At 41.2% G+C, this 13,515-nt stretch overlaps 1 protein-coding gene across 1 annotated transcript in view; it reads right to left on the bottom strand.

The window, feature by feature from the left end:
* LOC147306052 (nuclear receptor coactivator 3-like) overlaps positions 1 to 13,515 on the bottom strand; it is a 64,308-nt gene that overhangs the window by 27,036 nt on the left and 23,757 nt on the right. The window contains exon 2 of the mRNA XM_086276373.1: positions 253 to 339. The gene's annotated coding sequence lies outside the window, so the exon portion shown is untranslated. The remainder of the gene's footprint in view (positions 1 to 252; positions 340 to 13,515) is intronic.

Here is a 13,515-nt window from a genome sequence, read left to right as displayed (position 1 = left end):
TCGTAAACTATTCCACCTTCCAAAATTCAACCACACACACACACGCACTAAAAAAAACAACAAACCCCCCCCCCACCTCCATAAAATATTTGCCTCAAAAACAGACACACACACACTTTTCTCTGCATTTCAGCGTTCAGGTCAGGAGGATGTTGCAAGAGTGTGGCAACAACAAGAAACTGTCTCTGACAAACCGTTCAACCTGAACTCAGGAGGCCGTTACCATGCCAACCGTGCGGGATGTTAGCTCACCTTTCGACGGCGCCAAGATGATGGACGATCAGGTCCCCCCTCCCCTCGCTTTGGGGGCGCGGTCCTATGTGGGCTGATCAATGGAGTCTGGAGAGAAAAGAAAAAACAAACACACACACACACACACACACACACGCAAAAAAGTTTAACAATCATGCTCAACAGTGCATGTTCATTAGGGCAATATTAATGAATAACAAGCAGCATTATTAATCAGCAGCCTGAAGACACATGCACAGGAAGCACCATTAACGTCTTAATGAGGAGAAGAAACTGCGAGGGAGCCCAGCCTCGCTATGTGCTTTTGTCTTCATTACGGCTGCACACGTACAGAGCAAACACATCATGGCTCCTGTGCATTTGCATTAACATGCAGACCTCTCCCACAACCTGACCAAATACACACACACACACACACACACACACACACACACACACACACACACACACACACACACAAAAAGGGATGTTGAGACACAAGTTTTACAGGAAGCCAAAGAGCTGAAACCTGAAAGTGAAGACAGCATGTGATCCACAATTCAGCCACCCAAGTTTTTTTTTAAAAAAGAAGACAAAGTGAAGTGCTTCCACATCTTTCCCTCTGAATGAATACTTCAAAAACACAACTGGATATAAACACCAAGCCTTTATTGGCAAATATCCACTGTGGCGTAGGGACTTGGAGTAAGAGCACAAAAACAGACTATTAGGCTAAAATCACTGCGCTAATCCCAAAAGCACATAATAGGCTAATTTGTGTCCATTTAGATCCTGATAAGAAACACTGTGTGTGTGTCTGTGTGTGTTCTTTGGCCATGAGTTGTTGTAGAAGCTCAAGTGTTCAGCGTCTGAACAATCCAAGAAGAGTATCCCGTAGGGGTAAACAGTGCGTAACCATGGGGAACGCTGGGCGTTTCCATGACACCCTGTCATCGGTGAAGCACACCACAAGGCTGGCTCATGTTCTTCTGTCCCTGTACCTCAGCACATGTCTGTGTGTGTGAGAGACAGAAAGTAGGTTTACTTTCATTTTTATTAAATGAATGATGAGAGCGTCACGTCGGAGTCTCTGAGTTCAGTTTGAGTGCGTCTGTGTGATTCTATTGTTAATCTCACGTCTACCAGGCTTTAACTGTTATTTTACCGTTTTTGCCTGCTGTTCTTCTTCCTATAAAACAAATGCAAAAAATGTAACGTATGGTTTATTGCAAGTGTTTCAGTCTTAATATATTGTTAAGTATTTCTACTGTAAATTTCATCAACATTTTATTTTAAAATATAATTACTTTAGATTTATTATCTATAGAGCACTGAACAGCAGCAAAATGAGCTCCCGAATTAATTTTTCTAGTCATCCTTCTATTATAGAAAGTTTTTTTATTGCCATCAAAAGCTGATAAATGCCTTAAAGCAGAGATCGGTGGAATGCACTAACAACAGGCTTTGGAATCGAGAAAAAAAGGTTTTCATGAGCTGTTGTGCTGAAAAACTGAGTCTTTCAGGAGACAAATGTAGATTTAAAAACAGCATATTAGGCAACAGCAAGAAGATTTGCAAAAACCATATGAAATATTTCTTCATGTTACGCAATATTAAGTCAAAGAATCCATCCATCATTTTCTGAACCAGCTAGCCTATCCTAGCTGACACATGCTGGGAACACTATCGACGGGTGGCATGGCAAAAACAGAGAGGCAGGAAACCATTCACCCTTAAATTCACACCTACAGCCAATTTTTAAATGACTAAATAATCTAACATGACATGTTACATGACGTGTAATATGTTTCTGTGGGAGAAAGCCTGTTAGCCATATTTAACTTTCTCAGTTAAATATGGATAACAAAGAAAGTTACGATCAGTGACCTTCATCTATGGTCATCTACAGGTCAACCATCAACATCTACGAAGGTTGGCTCCACTCTGCATACCAAAGTATCCTCGGGTAAGATATGGAACCCTGAGTTGGCCCCAGTGCATTCATCAGATCGTCAGTGTGTGCGTGTTAGATCGCTAACACGCACACACTTTGCATTTTGTTTGCACTTCAGCGTTCTGATGTATATTCCTGCGCTAACTAATTTGTCTTTTTCTTATGTCTGATGGACTGTGTCTCTAAAGCAGGATTTACGGTCCAGCACAGGTAGCGGGTTAGTTGTCCGGGGACGGCCTGCAGAGAGTTCTGTTGTCAGATGGAGGCAGTGTAGAAAATATGTGGTGCAAGCAGTCTGTGGACCACTCTTTCTTGCGCTGTGATTGGTCTGTCTGCCAGCCACGCAGAAGAGCGAAGCCATACAGAGTGTTACAAACAATGAAAAGCATCCTCTGCAGTCGGTGCTTGAACTTTATATACTATATTTATTGATCTTTATTTATTGAGTGTTTTTGTCACCTCTCCTTCTCTATTCCAGCCCACTTGTCAACCAATCAACATTAGACAGATGCTTACATCATCTGTTTCTACCGGGGCACAGTCAGGATCTAGGAGAACTGTACGGGACCGTGTCTGGGGTGGGTGAAAATACCTCTCCAGCCCCCGTCCAACTGGAAACGCTCCCGGGCACATTAAAGACCTTAAAGATGTTGTATTAGATAGTGCAACCCCCTCAGGATTATTGATGGACAGATGGTGGCCCCATGCTAGCCACACCTTGAGCAATTATTCAAAACACAACCATCAGAATACTTCTAAATTTAAGGTTTTCACTTGAACACTGACTGTTTGCTCACCTTCTTTATGTTGCGTGCTAAATAAGACAGCTGGACTTGATTCAATATAATTTTGTGCAGATGAGTTACGACAGAATCAAAAATTAGGGGAAAAAAAGCACCTCAGAGTAATCAGCTTTTGTACTACTTGGTTATACTCACACAAAAACTGTGAATTGCGGAACAAAATGTAATTTTAAAGCAGTTTGTTACACTGTGTATGTTTACGTGTGTGTTATGTGCCTATATGCCATTCACCATCAGTGACCTGACCGCTGGCTGCACCCATGATTGGGAGCAGATGGAGGCTGTCGGTGTGTGCATGTGTGTTAGCAGGCAGGAGACAGGAGGAGGAGGAGGAGGAGGGGTGAGCGCTCTAGTTTAGGTGATGTATGGACTCTCACGCACCAACAAAGACCCTCCTTCAACCGATGTGTTTCCTATTAATTGAAAGGGGAGAAAAATAGAGCCGGAGAATGACTGCTTAAGCAGGGAGAATTTATAGCTCAGCTGCGACAAAGACTAACTGACTCAATTTTTTTGTGCAAAAAGTTTAGGGGGGGAAGAGTCGTTCTTTGTGCTGTGCACGAGCAGGGACAAGAGAGTCTTCAGTGTGATCATTACTGTTCTTTGTGCTCACTTTGAAACAGCTGTGAAAACCAGAATGAATAAAATGGTAGTTAACTGCATGTAGCGCTGCTCATACTGGCGTAAAGCCTTGAATTTAAAAGCAGTGTGAATGAGCTTAAGATTCAGAGTCAATGAAGAAATGTTGAGCTTAGGCCTTTTTACAGTCTGCTCTCCTCTGAACACGTGTCTGTTTATCTCCTCGTGCTCTTCAATTACTCATCACCACAAAGCTAAACAAGGCTTCAGCCTTGTACTGTCTGAATGTTTGCTTGCTTTGTCTTTCATCAATGCAACCCGAGCGACACAATAAATATCGTATACAGCTGCATCTTCTTCTCGTTAAAGCGACTGCGCTTAAAGATGCAACGAAGATGCAGCCGCAGTTCACAGTTTAAAGGGGATGCTCGCACAAGAGCCGTTGACTTCATGAGCACGACATGCGCAGCGCATCGTGAGTTTTACAGAAGGAGCGGGAATTTACGGCAGAGATTTCGTCTCGGCGGCATTTCTGCATTTCAAAGCCGCAATCAGAGAAGCTGATTTAGCTCAGCGGTCAGGCTGTTGTGACTTTTGAGGTTTCTTCCTCTTTACTTGTTGCATGATACTCCAGAATCCACTGAATCATTGTTTATTGGGCCTCCTCTTTGTTCCTGAAAGTCACCTCGTTTGGCCTTGAGCGTAAAAACCAGGTGACTTACAGACCTCTTTAACAGCTGCTAAAAGTGCTGGTATTAAGAAGTGAAACAAAAGTAACACTTTCACTCAAATGTATGCAAATCCGAACAAAACCAAAAATAGTCAAATAAGAATTTACCTTCTCAAGTTTTCAGTTTCTCAGCTCAAACACGCGTCCATGGTGATCTACACTAACATCTTCATCTTAAATCGCAGTGGTCTGCAAGCTGAACCACGACATGCTACACCTCCAACTTAATCTAGTTTAGGATGAAGAAAATATAAAGAAACAGACACTTCCTCATCTGGCGTCTTAATTACGACTGTAAAGCTGCGTGCAACCAATGAGCAGTCAGGATAAGATAAAGATGGTAAAACCGGACACGTGCCTTCATCTGGTACCATCAGCTGAACCAGGAAGAAAACCAGGAACGAGGGCCATGCTGTCATGCAAGAAAGTGAAATAATCCCTCTTGCTAACAAAGTCCATTACAGTGTGGATTTATATGAGACTAATCAGTAAGCGGGTGATCTTTCTTAAGTAGACTCAACGTCTACAGACAAATAAGTACAAATAATATTTCAAAATAAGTTCACTGCAGTAAAAGCACTGGGAATCGGTGGTCTAAAATTGTAGAATGAGGTACTAAAAAGTCCAGTGGAAAAATATGAATCCAGGTACAAAGTGCATGAAGCTGCAAATGCATTAAGATAAAAGAAACACTGTGACAAAGACCCGATGTACCTTTGCTAGATATGGGACCGACTGGACCCTTTTACAAAAAGAACAAGTACATTTTTAAGCCAGAAAAAAAGCCCTGCGTTGTATAAATGGCACTGAACATTTTCCTGCCCTTTCCTCGCTCCAATGTCAAGAAGTGGCACAAAAATTCGGGTTCCAATGAATAAATAGAAACAAATAATGAATAAACAAATAAATACAACAAACACTGGATTAAATGAAATGTAAACCAACACCGACACAAGGCTGGTCAACAGCACCAGCAGCAGTCATCACAAACCCGGGATGTAACTGATACACTAAATGCCCTTCCTGATGCATCCCTCACCTTTTATCCATGGCTGGCATGTGTACAAACTCTAGCTGTCCAAATGAGATGGACAGTTATAGAAGTGAAATGACTCATTTGAATCATATTCAGTCCACTTGCTGTCATAAAGTCAAACTTGCATCGGGTTACTTATGAAATGTAGGATGAACTAAATAATTTGGCTCATAACATTTGTGAGCAGAAATGGCTTCAGCTGAGAAACACATCTACAGCACTCATATAGTTAATTTTTTGGGGTTTTGTTTAGGGCTGTGCGATATGACCAAAATCTCATATCCCGATATAAGAATTCTATCGTCTGATAACGATATAAATCACAAAAATGTAACATTTTCTGTAAATTCTGTGAATCTCGGGCAGCTCGACTTGCGGGAAGTGTTTCCAGCTGCGCGTCATGTAGCTGGAGTCGAGTGTTTTAACCGATGGATGAAACGATACATTTTTAGACATAAGTTGTAACAGCCGCCGTTTTCTTTGTGAGTATTTATTACACGGCGTGCTGCGGGGAAAAGCCTGTTCTAACGTTTGAGTCTAAGGTTTATTTTTTAGCACCTGGCGGCTCTTTTTTACTTCTCATCCGTAAATAATCTGCTCTTTCACGTGATTCAATTTATTTAGAAAAGTCTCAACAGGATCTTGAGCTTTATTGTTAAAGGTTTATGTGGAACATAAACAAGCAGACACGCGATGGTGTTTCCGTTGTTGTTGCTAACCACAACGCATAAAAACAGGCGCTTGTCCGTCAGTAGTGTGGTTATATAAAATATAAGAGAAAGAGAGAACTTTAAGAAATTAATATAACCACTACAGTGACCATCAGAACGATGAAAAAATATTGCCGTAAACAGTTTATTTTGCGACACCACGAAACAAACGATAGCGTAAAATGAAACGATAGATGTTTTTATATCGTCATCTGATATATATCGTTATATTGAACGGCCCTAGTTTTGTTTCTGCCAAACAAAAAACTAAATCCAAAGTGAAACCAGCTATACAATCTTAATTAAATAGGACCTATTATGCTCATTTCCAGCTCCGTATTGTTTATTCTTGGACTCTACTACAGTCTAGATACTGGTTTTAAATGTGCTATAGAAACAAATCTAACATTGACATTTACATGTATGCTGACACCATCCACACATGATGGAAAATAAGAAATATTAAGTCCCTTTTAAGTTTTCCTGGAGTTATTTGACAGCTGAAAATCAGTTTTTTTAAACACGCTTTAAAAATGTTTTTTTCTTTTAAAAAAATCACGTCCAGACGGATCTTTGTCTTCAGGCGTCTGATGGAGGCACAGAAACTTCAGACTGATCCAGGAGTTGTTTCTGTGTGAGCTTTATTCCTTTCCCCCTCTCTCTTCCCTTCTCCTCACATTTTATAACAGGCTTTTTCTCTCCGTGTGTCTATCTTCTGTAATGGCTGTGAATAAGGGAAATTGTGTGCACTAGCCAGCATACACAACAGCACAGTGAAGACAGCATAAAAGTACATTGTGTGAAAGTGAGTGTGTGTACTCTGGGTGACTCTGCTTTAGTTTTGCTTCACTCAGTCCCCCTCCAACAAACCCGGCGCTCACACTGGAGCAAAATACGAGCCAAGCCACATCTTGGCACCTTACCTCCCCTTAAACAAATCAGACCACAGAGGCTAATAAAAAAAACTCTGAGTCCAAAGCTCGCCTCCACAGACAATGGGGTACAAAGAGGGGAGCCACTCTCAGCTACCCCACTCCGTCTTAAATGAACCCATACAAGACTCAGAGCTTCTATTCACCCCCAACAGCAATAGTTTCACCACTGTCTCCATCATCTACACCCTCTTTTTGTTGCTTTTAAATGGAGCTTTGATGTTATATTGTTCTCAACAGGCCTTGCTTAAAAAACACTAATTGCCACTAAACTAAGAAGCAATTTGCTTCTAAAGTGAGAGAGAACTTTCCATCTTTAGACCAATTACTGCTATCATAGCGCACAGCCTGCTACTTCAAACTTCACACTTCAGAGAGGGGATAGAGGGGGTGGAGGATGAAGAAAAGCAGAGGGAAGGCGTCTGGCTCGGGGCAGAAATAGGCCAAGCAGGTCTAAAAAATAAAACTCATCCAGCCATCCAGGGTGTGTCTGCTGTAGGCTGCCATCAAACATGCATTTACATATTCAAAAAAAGAAACAGGCGTTTGCATGAGTCATCCTTTCCAAGAAGGTAGAGGAAAACCACACAGCACACTGTATCGTGCTACAGTACAGTAGGAAGTGTGCAAGATTTCGTTAGTTCCAACATTAAACATGAATCTGCAGTTAAGCTGCTAAATGAACTGTTAAAGTGAAGCAAATATAAAAAGAATAAAAGAAAAGTTAGCGTATCAGGTTTTTGCACTTTAAAATGATTTTAAAAACATGAATCTTGTAATAAAAATTCTTTTAGAATTCACTTGATAGAAATGCTCAAGATCAAAAACTAAGGAGATCACTTCACACATGCACAGTCTCCTTTATTTGTGTTTAGTCTCATCTCTCCACATAAATTAATCATTTTCAGACAATGACTAAAAACAGTGACCTCGTGAAGTTTGTCGTTTCCTCTTCTTCCATTTAGGGGTCGCCACAACGGGTCATCTGCCTCCATCTCAACCTATCCCTAGCATCCTCCTCTGTGACACCAACCCGCCGCATGTCCTCCTTCACTACACCAACGAACTTTCTCAGAGGTCAACCTGAGCTGTCCCTCTGATACGTTCATTCCTAAGCTTGTCCATGAGAATCTCAGCATCTTCACCTCCAGCTTGCACCAGTCCTTTTGTTAATGCCACCGCCTCCAAACCATACATCACAGCAAGTCTCACAGTTAACAACAAAAGCCCTACACTTTCACTATTACTGACTTTCATTTTTTTCTCTCCAGAGCACATCTCCACCTCTCCTCTTTCACTACAGATCAGTGTCATCTGCAAACATCACAGTCCACGGAGAACAAGCTTCACTTTTTCAAGCTTCACCATGGCGATCATGGTCTCAGCACTGTAACTGAAACAGGAGTGATAAAAAAGTGGCACGAGAAAAAGCACCACCCTGCTTTGCATCACAGCATTTAGTTTCATTTGTTCAGTAGCTTCTACTGCCAGGCAACTTTGCAGGGGTTTAACTGACACACACTCATGAGCAAAAATTAAGCAAAGAACAAGTATTCAGAATTGTGTTGAAACTTTTCAGGCCTCCTGTTGTAAATCAAACCTTTTTTATGTTTCTCCATTCATTACTCCAGACTTCTCCCGTAATTTTTCACCCGAGAGCACGTTGCTTGTTTTTCTTTGTTAAAACTACACGAACCTTTAATGAAAGTGTAGTCATTGGCTCCGAGTTCAAAACCTCACAGTGTTCGAGTTGACGCTGTGTTTGTGTGCACAGTAAATTAGCAAGTGACAGACGAGAGCCCAAGTTACTTCCAAGAACACGAGCTGCACAGTATCACCATAAATCATTGACGATATGTGTCATTAAAAAAAACTACTTTGCTGAACTGTAATTGTGCATTAATGTCAACAGGGATTGTTGTCAACACCTGAACCTTGCCACGAGCTGAACACATGTGGACAGAGGAGAGTGTGAGACTGGCTAAATAACTACATTAAAGTGCCGATGCATTCTTGCTCATCAGTAATGGCACAGAGCCACAAAGAGTCCTGATAAGATAAGGACAGTAAAACCTCACATGTCCTCATTTGGCACGTTAGGGCTGAGCCGTGAAGAAAACTTGCAGCCACACGGTGACGAACTCTGTGAATGAGCGTGTCGTAAAGACACCTCAGGGTCAAAACATGTTTGGAGCACCAAGTCTGACACGTGCCTACACAGTCAAACACAGTACAGGGTTAAATAAAACACCTCACTGGGAGCCATTAATTATGCAGGGACTATGCATTATCATAACATAGAGGTCTGTTACTGTGAGTTAATTAACAATGAACCAAGAGGCATGGCTGTCATATCAAAGAACGATGAATGACTGGAGCTTTGGTAAATACTTAAAACACTGTTGTCATCACAGAGCATAAATTACCTAGTTACAAGCCTCATGGGGTACAGAAAGAAAAATGCAGGGAAACTGCAGAGAAAACACTCACCTGCTTTCCTTTTGGTGATTGTAAAATGAGGGGAAAAAAATAAGGGCTTTCAATATCGCTGTTAGTGTATGATCTAATTAGTGTGACAGGTCAGTCAATAAGTCACTCCTCTCCATATCTAAACACACCCTTAATTGTTCACCTGCTGCCAACTTCTCACAGCAGAATCCAACTGGAATTAAAAACTGCAGTTTCCACATGACCTAAAAATCATTTATTGTAAGGCAGCAATGTAGGTTTCAATAAAAACTGAAACATGTAACTCTAAAACAAAAGGTTGGCTCAGACTGAAATAATCGTAGATAGGTGTAGCAAATAAAATGCCTTCTCTGCTTCTATAAAGTAAGAAAAAGACCCTAACACACTGCTCAATAAATAAATACATTTGAAAACACATCATACCTCAATGGAAAAAAAAAATCATGCTGGACATCTATACTGATATGGACAGGGTAATGTGTAAATCAATAGTTTGTGTGCCCTCCACATGCTTGTATGCATGCCTGACAACATTGGGCATTGGGTTTCCAATGAGATGATGGATGTTGTCCTGGGGGATCTCAGATCTGAACCAGGGCATCACTGACCTCCTGGCCAGATTGAGGTGCAGCCTGGTGGATGGACCAAAACGTGATGTCCCAGGGGTGTTCTACTGGATGTAGGTATGGCGAGTCTGTCAGTGGTATCAATTTCTTCAACCCCTAGGAACTGCCTGCAAACTCTCGCCACATGAGGCCGCGCATTATTGCGCACCAGGAAGAACCCAGCACCCACTACTCCAAGGATTTCAAAGACTGCCCTGACTACCTCATGGCCTAGCCTGTAGAGGTCTGTGTATCCGTGGATACGCCTCCAGGACCCACCACCAAATCAGTCATGCTGAACAATGTTACAGGCAGCATAATGATCTCCTTGACTTCTTCATACCTTTAACCATTGTCACATGAGAGCAGGTTCACCCTGAGCACATCTGTGAAAGCACATGGCAAATGCCAGTTGGGCTCCACAATGCCGGCTAGTGAAGTGAGATAATTTTGTATGAGTCTTGCATCCTGTTCCACCTTGCACAAAGGAGCAGATACCAATCCTGCTGATGGATTAATGACCCTCTACAGCCCTGTCCAGCTCTCTTAAGAGTACCTGCCTGTCTACTGGAATCGCCATTGGTCATGGGACTGTACTTGGAGACGTAGCAAACCTTTTGGCTATATATTGGAGGATTTGGACTCGGGTCCAGGTGACCCTGACCGTAGCCAAATGCCAAACTAGTGAAAAAGAGGAAACGATGAGAAGTGGAAAAAATGTCTCCAGTGGCCTCCACCTGTAAAACCATTCCTTTTATGGGGGTTTTCTCATTGTTGCCCCACTAGTGCACTTGTTGTTCATTTCATTAACACTAAAGCAGCTGAAACTGATTAACAACCCCCTTTGCTACTTAGCAGAGCAGATCAATATCCCAGACGTTTAATTGACTTGATGCTATACTCTGATTAAAAAGAGTTATTTTAATTTTTTGAGCAGTATATTATGTGTGTATTACCACCAGCAATAAACACTAGTAGGTTCATCTTTGTAGACTCTCTTCTCAGTTCTCTTTTCTTTAAAAGTCGTTGTGCTTGATAAATAAGAAAAAGGCAAGAGAGAAATAAAGAAAGAGAAATATATCCTGGAAATGCATTGTTCTGTGGGGCTACTGACACTGCTGCTGTTGAGGAGATAACCATCTCTGCATGTACTTCAAATGCATACTTCCTGGATGGCTGAGGCCGCAGACAAATGAGTCCATAAAAAAGCGTTTAGTTGAGATCGCCATTCAAATTTTACCATTTAAATTATCCAAATAGTTTATGCCGTAAAACTGAGCTGGAGAAATAAGCATAATGTCTTCTTGTTGTGATCATTTAAAAGTAAATGTACGTGTATACTGTCGCAGGTGCAAAGGATGTCAGGTAAAAGTACAGGCTGTCAAATACACAATGCTATGAACAGCTCTGATCCACAGCTCTGCACTGATATCACTCATTCAGTGCAGTGTCCTAAAATAAACCTTTGTTTGGGGCTGGTGTGAGCTGGCTCTGCAATCCTGCATCTGAACTCAGATTAACCTGAGTCTTCATGATCCTCTGCTTTGATACGAGAGGCTAAACAAAGTTTTCTCTTACAGATTACTGCAGAGCAGCAGTTGGTTTACTGAATGTCTTCCGCAGCAGATGTCAGGAAGATTTACATGAACCTTTTATGAGGTGACCAACTACATGAAAAATCACATAATACCATCACGCTGAATCTTCACTGTAAAAAACGTTCAAGATGACGACCATGTAAAATAAATCTGATGTATAATTCTTTGAGTCTAGGACAGGATACGAGCTTCCGAGGCAGTGGAAAGCACATTTGTGGAGTAAATGTACTTTGAGACATTTTTTTTAATTTTTAGACACAAATGTCACACCTTGCCACCCGATGCCATACTGTCATATTTATTTAACATATTATTTAACTATTTTATTTATCAGTACAATAACATTTTCATAGTTAACATCAGCAGGCTACTACAATAAAATGCAAAATACTGCCAACTAGAGCGGGGCTATATGGCCCAAAAATATTTATCACGATATATATTTGAAAATTTGCGATAACGGTGTAACTGACGATAATTGATGCGAGACAAAATACAACTCCACAACTTTACTAGCGCAAAAAAACCCCCATCCATTTATTTTCACTTAAACAAGCAGCTGTTTTTTATGCATTTTGTGTATTAAAGATACATAAAATTTAACAGTGCAAATGCAAATTCCTTGCTGAAAGTTTAACCAAAAGGCATTTCCAGTAGAAATGGGCTGACATATCCTGAGCATAACCATGTATAATATCCACTGAAGTTAAAAAGAGGTGCTTTGCAACATTAAACTGCAGTGTGCAGTATGTATTTTTCGGACCATAAGGTGCACGGGATTATAAGACACATTAAGCGAAACAAAGCAGTCAGAGAAATCAAACTTTATTCAACTCATTCTTCTTGCTTCCTTCACTTCTGTACCATTGATTCATTAATGCTGTATTCTATCACAGCTGCTCTATTCCCATGTTGTTGCAGTATATTAATGACTAACCTTGTATTGTGGATGGATTATTTCAATTGTTCTCATGACTGAAGTTTGGTCCGTTTACAGCATCCTGCCATGCGACTGCATTTGTCCCTAACCATCAGGAACCTTCACGTTAACTTTTATCAAGTGGAAAAGTGTTAGCGTTCATCCTCCAGCTTCACTGTGTTTATGTTATGCTAACATAGCTGTGTAACTAGCGATCACATAGCACATTATTACATACCACCTAGCCCAACTTCAGTAACCTTACAAACGTCTCTGCTGTTTAGTTTTCTGTCTTCATTTATGTTGGAAGTGTTAGCAGAGCTGTACGTTTGAATTTTTTCAGGAATCTCTCAGTCAGAACATGCTATATAATGTTTAGGTAACTAGCGAAACCATCGAGCTAACTTCCGCTAACTTCCTGCGAAATAGACCCAGATTACTCCCAGATTTACGAGCACCTTAGTCTGACAAATACGGCACCATTTTTACAAACCAATTCTGGTTCATTTGTTTTACTCAACGATCTGCCAACGATCTCATTTTCTTATCGTTGCCCAACATTGTACCGGTATTACCGTGAACAGTATAATATGGCCCAGCCCTACTGCCTGTGCTACCCCTCGGCCTCCTAGTCGATGCATGCACGGCATGAGTATCCCAGGCGACTTCCTTGAGTTCTTGACTTATAGCATTCACAAGATTTTCAGAGAACGTGATCTGTGACCTTGTCTTTGAGTTCATGGTCACTGAGATTCAAACTTGTCCAAGATTTTTGGTAGATGCCCCTATGGTATGAATGCCTGAGCCTGGTTCTCACAGAGGGTTCTTCCTGTTAGAAGGGAGTTTTTCCTTCCCACTGTCATCAAAAGTGCATGCTCAAAGGGGGTTATCTGAGTGTTGGGGTTCTCTCTGCATTATTGTAGGGTCTTTACCTTACAATATAAAGCAC

The sequence above is a fragment of the Aulonocara sp. 'chitande type north' Nkhata Bay genome, linkage group LG20, assembly GCF_057382095.1.
Source record: "Aulonocara sp. 'chitande type north' Nkhata Bay isolate Kocher_YH1m ecotype deep benthic linkage group LG20, A_spYH_male_GT1.1, whole genome shotgun sequence".
NCBI classification, from domain to species: domain Eukaryota; kingdom Metazoa; phylum Chordata; class Actinopteri; order Cichliformes; family Cichlidae; genus Aulonocara; species Aulonocara sp. 'chitande type north' Nkhata Bay.
Note: the sequence above shows the minus strand (reverse complement) of the source record. Positions and strands in the feature narration are given on the sequence as shown.